General features: G+C 37.0%; 1 non-coding gene across 1 annotated transcript; it reads right to left on the minus strand.

The window, feature by feature from the left end:
• Nucleotides 1-9,504: 9,504 nt before the first annotated feature.
• On the minus strand, nt 9,505-9,609 carry LOC125151094 (U6 spliceosomal RNA). The gene has a single exon (XR_007146641.1). It is a non-coding gene; the product is annotated as a U6 spliceosomal RNA (small nuclear RNA).
• Nucleotides 9,610-12,012: the final 2,403 nt, after the last annotated feature.

Raw genomic sequence — 12,012 nt, forward strand, 5'->3', positions numbered from 1 at the left:
ATAGTGATGTCTGCAAGTGGAAAATACCAGTTTCGCTCTGCCCTGTAGGGGATGCAAGTAATGATCTGCCCACCCAGCTACTGCTGATTACTACAGCTCAGGGAGCTCAGTTGGTCCAATAGTTGCAGCAACAGAGAAAGGAAGCTGTATAATTGATTGACAGCTTCCCAGAAAGCTAGGGTCTGCTCCCTTCATTATTTGTTCTCTTTTCATTCTCACTTGGCAATTTATAGTGTTTGAGTGTGGATGAAGGGAATGAGTTTGTTTTACTGAAAAGAAAATGTCAAGATCCATAGACTCAAATGTATTTGCTTATAGCAATGTGATAACTATGTGTTAACCCTTTCCCTGAAGATCTGATTTAAGCTGACTGGAGTCAGAAGTATTATCATTTTGGTAATACCACTATCATGCCCTCTAAGAAATGTATAGGATTGTCCCAATGTTTGGATTGCTTGCAAGAACAGTTTATCCATTAGGCACAATAGGCATATTGCTGATGACCCTCACCACATTAGGGGACCATAAAAATTTTTTAATTTCTTTTAAAATCAGGAGAGAAAACACACCTTTGAAATTGAAGAAAAAGTTTCATTTTCTTCAAATGAAAATTTAAAGAAAATTAAAATTTTAGGGTCCCTGAAAAATCTATTAAATTTCGCCTAAAGTAGGAAAACAATTAAAATATTTAAGGTTATATCCAAAGCTGGGGCACCTGGCCGGCCCAGTTGTTAGAACTTGGGACTCTAGATCTCAGGCTTGTGGGTTCAGACTCCACATTAGGTTTAAAGATTACTTAAAAAAATAAAATCTTAAAATTCTTAAAGTTGTATCAAAAGTAAGATTTGAAATTAATATTATTATGAAAGAAGGGGCCTATGAAGGCAAAAGTGCCCAGGCCCCACAAAAATCATAATGTGGTCCCTCCTGCTCTGACACCTCAACAGAAGATCTCTAACAAAAGAATTTCCCATCTCTCTAAAATACGACGATGGAAAAGCCACAGAGCTTAAAATAAATGACTCAAACAAGAATTTGAAGAAGATCCTAGAAATATAAATAACCTCTGGAATCTTTTAAAAACTTGTTATACCAATATGAAATGATGTTTAATGAACTGAAACTGAAGTGTTTTCTGTTTTATTATTGAGATAAATCCTTCAAATCCCTATTGCCTTTGTGACTGCTGAGCTAGGTGGCACTGTATCTGATCCAAGTTCAAAATTTGTTCTCATGATCTGTACTTAGAACTGCTGCGGAATCAATACCGGTCCCAAAGAATGATCATCATGGTCACAATGACTAGGTCATGTATCTTTATGATATGTTCACTTTAAATTCACATTCCTGCCAAAACCTGGAAGGGAAGTCATAGAGGTGGAAAATGACAGTTTAATTCTCTGGTTAGACTGGCTTCTGTCACAACAAAAAGCATAGCTCAGTGAAAAGAAAATTAATTATATACTGAATAAGGAGTCGTCAAACATGTTGGTTTGTGTCATAAAGATCAATCAACCATTTGATTGATAAAAAAAATAAATGACTCAGATTTGAATATACTTTTGCCATTTACTCTCCATGTGACCCTGGGCAGGTTGTTAGCCTAGCCAAACTTCTGTTTGTTCATCAGTTTATGAATATCAAAACTATCATCCCTTCCTATTTTTGGCCCTGCCATATTCAGCAGCTCAGTCCTTTATGTTCACTGCTTTAGGAAAATATGAGTGAATACCCAAGAGTAAAATCTCTGGGTGAAATAATAAATATGTATTTAATTTTATGAAAAAATGCCAGACTGTTTTTTGCATAATGAGTGTACCGTTTTGTATCACCAAGAGCAATGTATGAAAGTTCCAGGTGCTCCTCATCCCTGACAGTATTTGGTATTATTAGTATTACTTTATCATTCCAATAGATATGTAGGAATACATCATTCTGGTTTTAATTTCAATTTTTCTAATGGCTAATGATGATGAATATATTTTCATGTACTGATTTTCCATCCATATACCCCCTTTTCTATCTGTTCAAGACTTGAATATTTTTGTTTGGGTTGCTTTTTACCTTACTGTTAAGGTTTGAGAGTTCTTTACATATTCTAGATACAAGTCCTTTCTGATATGTAAACTGCAATATTTTATCCTTGAATATTACATCTTTCCATTCCTGTAACAATGTTTTTGATAGAGCATAAATTTTTAACTTTTATACATCCAATTTATCAATTTCTTCTTTTATAGATCATGTTTTGTTGCCGCATCTAAGAGCTCTTTGCCTACTTCTAGATCATGAAAATTTCTCCTATGCTTTAAGTGTTTTAATTTCATTTTAAACATATCTATGATCCTTAGGAGTTTAACATTTTATATAAATTATAAGGTTTAGATCAAGGTTTGTTCATTTGTTTGTTTAGCATGTGGATGTCCAACTGTTCTAATACCATTTGTTGAAAAGATTATTATTTCTCCATTGAATTGCTTTTGCATGTCTGTTTAAAATAAAATGGCTATTTTGTGTATGTTTTTCCACTCTTCTGTTCCAATGACCTATATATTTATCTCTTGGCTAATATTACACTGATTACTGTAGTTTCTCTCTCTCTCTCTCTCTCTCTCTCTCTCTCTCTCTCTCTTAATGTTTGTTTGTTTTGAGGAGACAGCGAGGCAGAGAGGCAGCATGAGCAGGGGAGGAGCAGAGAGAGAGAGAGAGAGAGAGAGAGAGAAAGGGAAAGAGAGAGAATTCCAAGCAGGCTCTTCACTCAGCACATAGCCTGATGTGGGGCTTGATCTCACCAACTATGAGATTGTGACCTGAGCTGAAATCAAGAATCAGATGCTCAACCGACTGAGCCATCCAGGCACCCCAGATTACTGTAGGTTCATAGAAATTTATAAAATGGAATAATGTGATTCCTCCAACTTTTCTTTTTCAAAATTGGGTTAGCGATTTTACTTCCTTTACCACTGTATATAAATTTTAGAATCAGTTTGTCTATATGTATACAAATCCTTCTGGGATTTTGATTGGGATTATGTTCCTTAGCTATATAAATAAATTCGGGTAAAATGAAAATCTTTATTATGTTGAGGTTTCCCATCCATGAACATGGTATGTCACCATTTATTTAGAGCTCTGAATTCTTTCATCAGCACTTTATGGCTTTTGGTGCCACATCTAAGAACTGAATATGTTTTGTTTGTTTTCTAGCTATGTATTTCTTTCTTTAGAGACATTATAAATGTCTATTTTTAAAATTTCAGTTTCCAAAAAAAATTTCAGCTTCCAATTGTATATTGTCAGTATATAGAAATACAAAGAAATTTTTGCGTCTGTATTCACTATGTGTATGATCACTAAACTCATCTTTAGTTTTAGTTTAGTTTTGTTTTGTCTTTTTTGTAGATTCTATTTGATTTTCTACATAGATAATCATGCTATCTACAAATAGGGACAGTTTTAATGTTTTCTTTCTGATATGTGTACCTTTTAAATATATTTTTTGCCTATTGCAATGGCAGAGCCTTCCAGTATGATGTTAAACAGGGGTATTGAGTGGACATCTTCACCTTCCTCCTAATCTTGCAGGGAAAGCAGTCTTTCACTTTCACAAAATCTTTCACAAGATCATTAAGTGTGATCTTGGCTGTATGTTTTTTATAGATGGCTTTTATGAAGTTGTAGTCCTTTTGTATTCCTAGTTTCTTGAGAGTTTTTCTCCAGAATGAATGTTGAATTATGTCAAATGTTTTTTTCTACATCTATTGATAGGATCATGTGGATTTTACTCTTATAGAACATTAATGTGGTGGATTACCTTGAGTAATTTTTTCATTTTTAAAAAAATTTTTAAATTTAAAAAAATTTATTTTTGGGGCGCCTGGGTGGCGCAGTCGGTTAAGCGTCCGACTTCAGCCAGGTCACGATCTCGCGGTCTGTGAGTTTGAGCCCCACGTCGGGCTCTGGGCTGATGGCTCGGAGCCTGGAACCTGTTTCCGATTCTGTGTCTCCCTCTCTCTCTGCCCCTTCCCCGTTCATGCTTTGTCTCTCTCTGTCCCAAAAATAAATAAACGTTGAAAAAAAAATTAAAAAAAAAATTTATTTTTGAGAGAGACAGAGAGACAGAGACAGAGACAGAGTATGCGCGGGGGAGGGGCAGAGAGAGAGGGAGACACAGAATCCAAAGCAGGCTCCAGGCTCTGAGTTGTCAGTACAGAGCCCACTGCAGAGCTCAAATTCACAAGCCCTGAGATCATGACCTGAGCTGAAGTCGGACATTCAACCCACTGAGCCACCCAGGTGCCCCAACCTTGAGTGATTTTCAAATATTAAGCCAGTTTTACATTCCTGGGATAAATCCTACTTGATTATAGCCTATTATTATTCTGTGTGTGTGTGTGTGTGTGTGTGTGTGTGTGTGTGTATGATGTATTCCTGAATTCAATTTAGTAATTTAGTAATATTTGGTTGAGAAGTTTTTGTATTTATGATAATGAGAGATACTGTTCTACAGAATTCTGTTCTTGAAGTGTTTTGTCCTGTGTAGGTGTCAGGATAATGCTGGACTTAAAAAGATTATCTGGGAAGTTTTTCTGGCTCTTCTATTTTCTGAAAGATACTGTTTAGAATGGGTGTTAATTCTTCTTAAATGTTTAATAGGATCTCCTAGTAGGATAATATGGGATTGCAGATTTCTTTTTGGGGTATTTTAAACTACAAATTTAAATTCTTTAATAGTTAAGGATTCTTATCAACTTCATCTTCAGAGAGTTTTGTTCCCTCACAGTTTTTGAGGAATTTGATTCATCTAAGTTGTTGAATTACGTGTGTAGAGTTGTTTGTAGTATTCACTTATTATCCTTTTAAAGCCATCATGGTCTATAGCGACATCTCCTATATCATTCCTTTACTGGTAATTTGTGTTTCTCTCTTTTTAATTTGACTGTATTTCTAGAAGATTATCAATTTTATTATTTTTTTAAAAAACAAGATTTTAGTTTCATTGATTTTCTCTAATATTTTATTTATTTATTTATTTTTAATTTTTTTTTTCAACGTTTATTTATTTTTGGGATAGAGAGAGACAGAGCATGAACGGGGGAGGGGCAGAGAGAGAGGGAGACACAGAATCGGAAACAGGCTCCAGGCTCCGAGCCATCAGCCCAGAGCCCGACGCGGGGCTCGAACTCATGGACCGCGAGATCGTGACCTGGCTGAAGTCGGACGCTTAACCGACTGCGCCACCCAGGCGCCCCTATTTTTGTTTTTAATTTTATTAATTTCTGTTGCTAACTTTATTGTTTCTTTCTTGTACTTGATTTGGACTTAATTTACTTTTTTGTGTCTGTTTTCTTAAGGTAAAAGCTTATATTGTTGATTGGAGATCTTTATTCTTTTGTAATATAAGTATTTAATGATATTTAAAAATATCTTCTAAACATTGATTTAGCTTCATTCTAAAAAACTTTTATGCATTGTATTTTTATTTCTATTCAGTTCAAAACATTTTTTAAAATTTCCCTTGATACTTCTTCTTTGACTCATAGATTGTTTAGAAGCATTGTTTAACCACCAGTATGGAGACTTTTCTGTTATCTTTCTGCTATTGATTTCATTTAATTCCATTATGATCAGAAAACACATTTTTTTTATTATTTCAGTTATTTGAAATGTATTAATGTTTGTTTTGTGACACATAGTATTATCTATCTTGGTGAATATTCCATGTGTACTTAAAAAGAATTCCCATGTATTCTGCTATTGTCTGGTGGCATTTTTTACATGTCAATTTATAAGCACAATGACAATTTAGAGTATAAATGTCAATTACATATAAGTTGATAATATTATTCAATTCTTATATCTGTACTGGTTTTCTGATGACTAGTTCTATCCAGTACTAAAAGAGGTGTGTTGACGTCTCCAACTCTAACTGGGGATACTCTATTTCTCTTTTCAGTTCTATCAGTTTTACTTCTTGTATTTTGGATTTATATTAGTTTGCTAGTTGCTAGCCACAGACTGAGTGGCTCAAACAACAGAGGGGTATTTTGTCACACTTGTCTAGGCTAAAAGGCCAAGATTAAGGTATTGGTGTTTTTTTTTTCTTTTTGAGGCCTCTCTTCTTGATTTATGAATGGATTTTGGATGTTTTAATCTCCTCTTCTTGTAAAGGCATCATTGTAAAGTCACATTGGATTAGGGTCCATCCCAATGACCTCATTTAACTTTAATTACCTGTTTAAAGACCCTATCTCTAAATACAGCCACATTCGGAGGCACTGTGGGTTAGGACTTCAATGTAGGAATTTTGGGGGTTCTCAACCCATAACGTTCCTCCCTGTGATTCCCCTAAATCCATGTACTTCTCATGTACAAAATGCATTTAATAGCCCCCAAAGCCTTAACAAATTCCAATATCAACTCCAATTCTAAAAATCTCATTTAAATATCATCTGAATCAAGTATGGGTGAGACTCCAGGTTTGATTCATTATAAGGCAAATTTCCTCTTTGGGTGCACTGGGGTGGAGCCCTCCCTTCCAGCTTTTTTGGGTATATACACATTTGGGGTTGCTATGCTTTCTTGGTGAATTGACCCTTTATTATGAAAGTCCATTACTGCTCAGAGTTCTCTAATTTCTATGAATGATACTTACTATTTACTAGGTCCTCTTATTTACTAATCCTATGGAAGTATATTCAAACTATACTAGACCAGTTTTTCTCAAAGAGCTGGGCTAAATTAAGACTTTTTAGAAGTCCTGAGCATTGGAAGATTATGGTGCCTCTAATATTTATCTCATATTTATTAAATAATAAAACTATGTAACAAGGTAATTAGACATTAAAATAGAAAGTGCATGAAAGCTAAAATTAAAACTAGCGTCTTTCTAGAAATGAACACACTTGTCAAAGCTAAACTTTATCATTTGCAAATTTATCCTAAGTAAATTCTTTGTCTTCCATTAGATAATTAACCACTGCCAATGAGTGTTCCACAGAATGTAGCCAAAATTGTCCTTTGGTTCAATAAATTTGGGAAATGCTAAATATAATATCTCCCCAATAGATATTAGGCTATTAATTGTTTTAAGAGGCCCCAAATTAATAAAAACAATTTAAAATTATTTAACTCCATATATTATAATTTGACCACAGAACTATTTTTCATGTAATTCCAAATAATGTCCCATAAAATAAGTTTTCCTCTTTGCAAACTTTGGAAAATACTACAGAAAAACTGCATCATTTTCTAGTTATTATGTGTTGGGAACTATTCTAAAATATTTATGCACTATACCTTATTTATAACATGTCAGATTTGAGGCATCAGTATATACTATAAGGTAAATATTATGATTTTTTTTTTTTTTTGGTAGATGAGGAAATTGAGACAGGTCATATAGCTTTCAGTAATAGAGCTAGAATTCAGACATCATTTACTTCTTTTCATAATTTTCCAAGTATAGAGCAGCAGCCCTTCATTTTTTCTTTCCTGGGAACTGATTCTCCTCTTTTCATCTGTGTTGATTTAAACTTCAGAGCCCCACCTCTTATCTAGTAGACTTCTGCCTGCTGATTCACCAAGTCCTCATTCCTTAATTCCCATGTGGCTCTTACTTTAAACTCATTCTATTTTTCAGATGAGACTGATACTAGAAAACAGCATGGGGTTGTACATTTCATCAGTGGCCTGCCACAGACCTCTCTGAGTCTTTAAAATCAGGAGGGCCCTGAAGGGCTAAAGACAGTTGCTATGGTGTTAGATGGCTAGAGGAAGGAAAGAAAAGTAAACAAATAAGGTAGATATCAGGAGAGAATGAGATGTTAGGGGGAAGCCATTGATGAGTTGGATATACCCTGTCTTCAGTTCTCAATCTCCAAACTGGGAGAAAAAAATTTGAGAGTATCAGAAAGTAATACTGTTACCCAGAAATCCTGGGCATCTCAAAATATTCAAGGGACTTCCAGCAAGTCTTTTTCAAGGAGTGAGATATAACAGGGTTTGTTGACAACCTTGTAATAGGATTTTCATCATAAAAAGTATAAAGTAAATAAGGATTTGTAAACTGCCGTGTCTATAATATGTGTGTTTGTGTGTGTGTGTGTGTGTGTGTGTGTGTGTGTGTGTGTGTGTAATGTTATTTGGCACCATTTCCTTGGCAAATTCTACAAATAATAAATGTAATTTCTTTAATCAGGACATAATTAAAACCATTGAATGGTGTTCAGCTCCGCTGAAATCAAATGATCCACTAATTCATTCATTATAAAATGCGTTGGGTATCTCCTAAGTTATGGCTTCTAGAAGCTTAGTCAGCCACTAAAGGTTTCAAGTGCTTGAATATGTACTTTGGAAGGTTAAAGTCATACCAAAATTTTAGCTACTTTTATATTTCATGCCTGCATCATGTATGCTTTCTGTTATGGTGACTCTTCAGATAGCTGGCAAAGGTGTGGGTAGTTAAAGAAATGAATGGGGGAATATTAGAAATAAACATAGCTGTTCATATCAGAAAGCAAAACAACCAACAAGCCATATTAAAGAGGTCTTAAAAGGTGCACATGGTGCCTGATTTAGAGCTCTGTGGGCTAAGGTTTCTGAGAGGTTTGTTTTTTTCCCTGCAGTCCCTACAATGTACAGAATGCAGTCTTGCTTGATTATTCTTTACATTGTTAATAAACTTGGTTGAGCAAACTCTCATCTGTTCACTCTAACAAGCTTCCTTGGCTGTTGGGAATGCATAAGCTTGGGAGCCTCTAGTTTTGCTTTGGGGGTAGGATTGTGAAGGGGAAGGTCAATGCCATAGAGTAAGTGCAATGCCCACAAACCTGGGACCAGGGGATTGACTATCACTTTTAACTGGTCTTTACTTTGAAAGAAAGTAGGTATATTTGAGGGTGCCTCTTTAACAGGGAGACACACACACAAGATTATGAGGGTGCTGGTTTGTGCAAATGCAAGGTTAGGGGAAGAGTGCACCATTGGATCAAGGTGCTGAAACAAAAATCACTTCTTCAAACAAAATCAGTGATTTTAGAGTTGTACGGTTGGACACAGGTATGCAGCTTTACTGAGTTGTAATTAACATGCAATAAACAACAAATATTTTAAGTTTTGGCATGTTTACACCTGTGAAGCCATCACCACAATCAAGATGGTGAACATAGCTACCACTTTCTAAAGTTTCCTCATGCTTCTTTGTCATCTTTTTGTGTGCTTCCACTCATTCTTGTCCCACTCACCCCAATCCCAGGTAGTCACTGATCTGTTTTCTTCCACACTAGATTAGTTTGCATTTTCTAGATTTTACATCAATTGAATCTTACAGTATGTACTCTTTTGTCTGGCTTCTAATTATCTAAATATTATTTGGGGACTCATCCATGTTGTAGTTCAACAGTTAATTCTTTTTTATTGCTGAGTTACATTTCAGTGAATGGATATACCAGTTTGGTTATCCACTAACCTATTGATGGACAGGTGTATTTGTATTGATTTTTTTTCAATATAGAATGCTTCACGAATTTGCATGTTATCCTTACAGGGGCCATGCTAATCTACTCTGTATCATTCCAATTTTAGTATATGTGCTGCCAAATGGAGCACTGTATTGGTGTTCTATTGCTGTGTAACAAATGACCCCCAAACTTAGAAACTTAGAAGAGTAAAATATTTATTATCTCAATTCTTGTGGGTCAGGAATCTGCACACAGCTTGGCTGAGTACCTCTAGCTCAGGGTCTCCCAAGGTGTCAGCCAGGGCTGCAGTAGTCTGAAGACTCCACTGGAGGAGGATCTACTTCCAAGCTTGCTCACAGGGCAGGCCAGACAGGCTGGCCTCAGGTTCCCTAGAGAGATAGGCTAAGGTAGGCTATGGTGGCTGACAAAGTCTAAAAACTCAGTGGCTCAACATGATAAAGTTTAGTTTTGGCTCCCACCGCAGTTAGGTGCAGATCAGGTAGCACATATGTATCTGTAGTCTTACAACACATGGCTTCCACAATCATAGTGGAACAAAAGGAAGGGCTGCATGGTTATGCAAGATGTTTTCTTTTTTTTTTAAATGTTTATTCATTTTTGAGACAGATCATGAGCTGGGTATAGGCAGGGGTGGGGGGACAGAGGATCCGAAGGGGACTCCGCACTGACAGCAGAGAGCCCGATGTGGGACTTGAACTCACGAGCCATGAGATCATGACCTGAGCTGAAGTCGGATGCTCAACTGACTAAGCCATCCAGATGCCCTCTGCAGGATATTTTCTGAGAGCCAAGCCTAGAAGTGCCTCACATTGCATCGTCCTACATTCCGTTGCCGGAACCCAGTCACAAAGCCCCAACCTAACTGTGAGGGGGAATAAGCAATTAAGTATTGTTGAGCACTAAATAGCATATGCCCTTACTCCAGGATAAGTTTCTGAACCTCATTAGGGCCAAGGCTTTGCCTTCTTTTTGGTTGAATCTGCAATTCATATTCAGTTCCAGGCACATAAACAGGTGCTCAACAAGTATTTGTATTAGGCTTTCAGTTATATAATTTCAAAACTTCTATGAGGCAATTATTATCATCCCCATTGCTATGAATAACCTGAGGATCAGAGAAGTTGTATAACAGACTTAAATGCATACATTGGTTAGTCACTAAACTTAGCCCTGAGTTTGTGCTTCCATGTTCAATTAACGTTATGTGATATCATATCTCTTGATCAGCCCTGTGTTAGTGAATTCTAGCATAACTTTAATGGTAGAGCCAGGGGGCACTGATGGTGACAAGGCCCATACTACCAGGCATAACCCTTTTCTCATTTGGTGGGAGTCCCCCAAGCCCCCCCTTTAGCTTTTGTGGCAGGAGACAGACAGTGAGCCTGGAATCTGCCCTCACCTTCCATGGTCTTTTGTTCTCCTGGTTGCCGAGATGCTGAAGTGATGCCCAGCTGCAGCCATAGCTCTGCTGCCTCTGTGCCAGCCCAGTTAGGACTGTGTGCTCCCACGTGCAATTTCTTAAAGACACACCCTCCAGCCCCTGGGCAAGCAGCCTCCCCGGAGGCTGAGCCACTGGGCTTTCCCAAAAAAAATTTGTTTTAAATTTGTTTATGCTTATTTATTTATTTATTTATTTATTTTGAGAGAGAGAGAGAGAGAGAGAGAATGAATTAGCAGGGAAGGGGCAGAGAGAAGGAGAGAGAGAATCCCAAGCAGGATCTGTGTTGTCAGGAGAAATCGAGAGCTGGACACTCAACCAACTGAGCCATCAGGTACCCTGGACTTGACAAAGTTATAACCTTTTGGGGCATATGGGTGGGTCAGTCGGTTAAGCATCCGACTTCAGCTCAGGTCATGATCTCACAGCTCATGAGTCTGAGCCCCACAGCTCAGATCCTGGAGCCTGGAGACAGATTCTGTGTCTCCCTCTATTTCTGCCCCTCCCCCACTTGTACTCTGTCTCTGTCTCTCTCTATATCAAAAATAAGTAAACATTAACAAATTAAAAAAATGAAAAACAAAACCTAAAAAACAAAGTTGTAACCTTTTTCTCCCAGAAGACTAAACTACTCCTTCATTCATTGGACTTTCATTGGTTTTCATTCTTTCTGTTTCTGGACCAGTGCCCCCTTCCATGAAGAGGTGAGTGTCAGGCCTCATTCATTATTCCCCCAAAGATGCCCAGTGTGGAGCCCCTCCTTTAAGTTTCACTCCTTTAGATATTGAGTCCAAAATTTACACCTTCCTTCATCCCACTTTTAACACACACACACACACACACACACACACACACACACACACTCATTCTTCCCTGGAGTTAAGTCTTATGTTTCACTTTAAAGCTCATGCTTCGGGAATATTTTTATGCTTGATACAGTCCATCTGTATCAAGAGGAACTGGAAAAGCACTGCCAATATCCATACTCAGACTCTCCTTTGCTCTTTCCTCTCCTTTTTCTCCTCTTCTCACCGCCTTCACCCACCATAATTTCTTTCTTCTGGTCCAGTAAGTAATATTTTATTGCCATAC

This window comes from Prionailurus viverrinus, chromosome D4 (genome assembly GCF_022837055.1).
Source record: "Prionailurus viverrinus isolate Anna chromosome D4, UM_Priviv_1.0, whole genome shotgun sequence".
NCBI classification, from domain to species: Eukaryota; Metazoa; Chordata; class Mammalia; order Carnivora; family Felidae; genus Prionailurus; species Prionailurus viverrinus.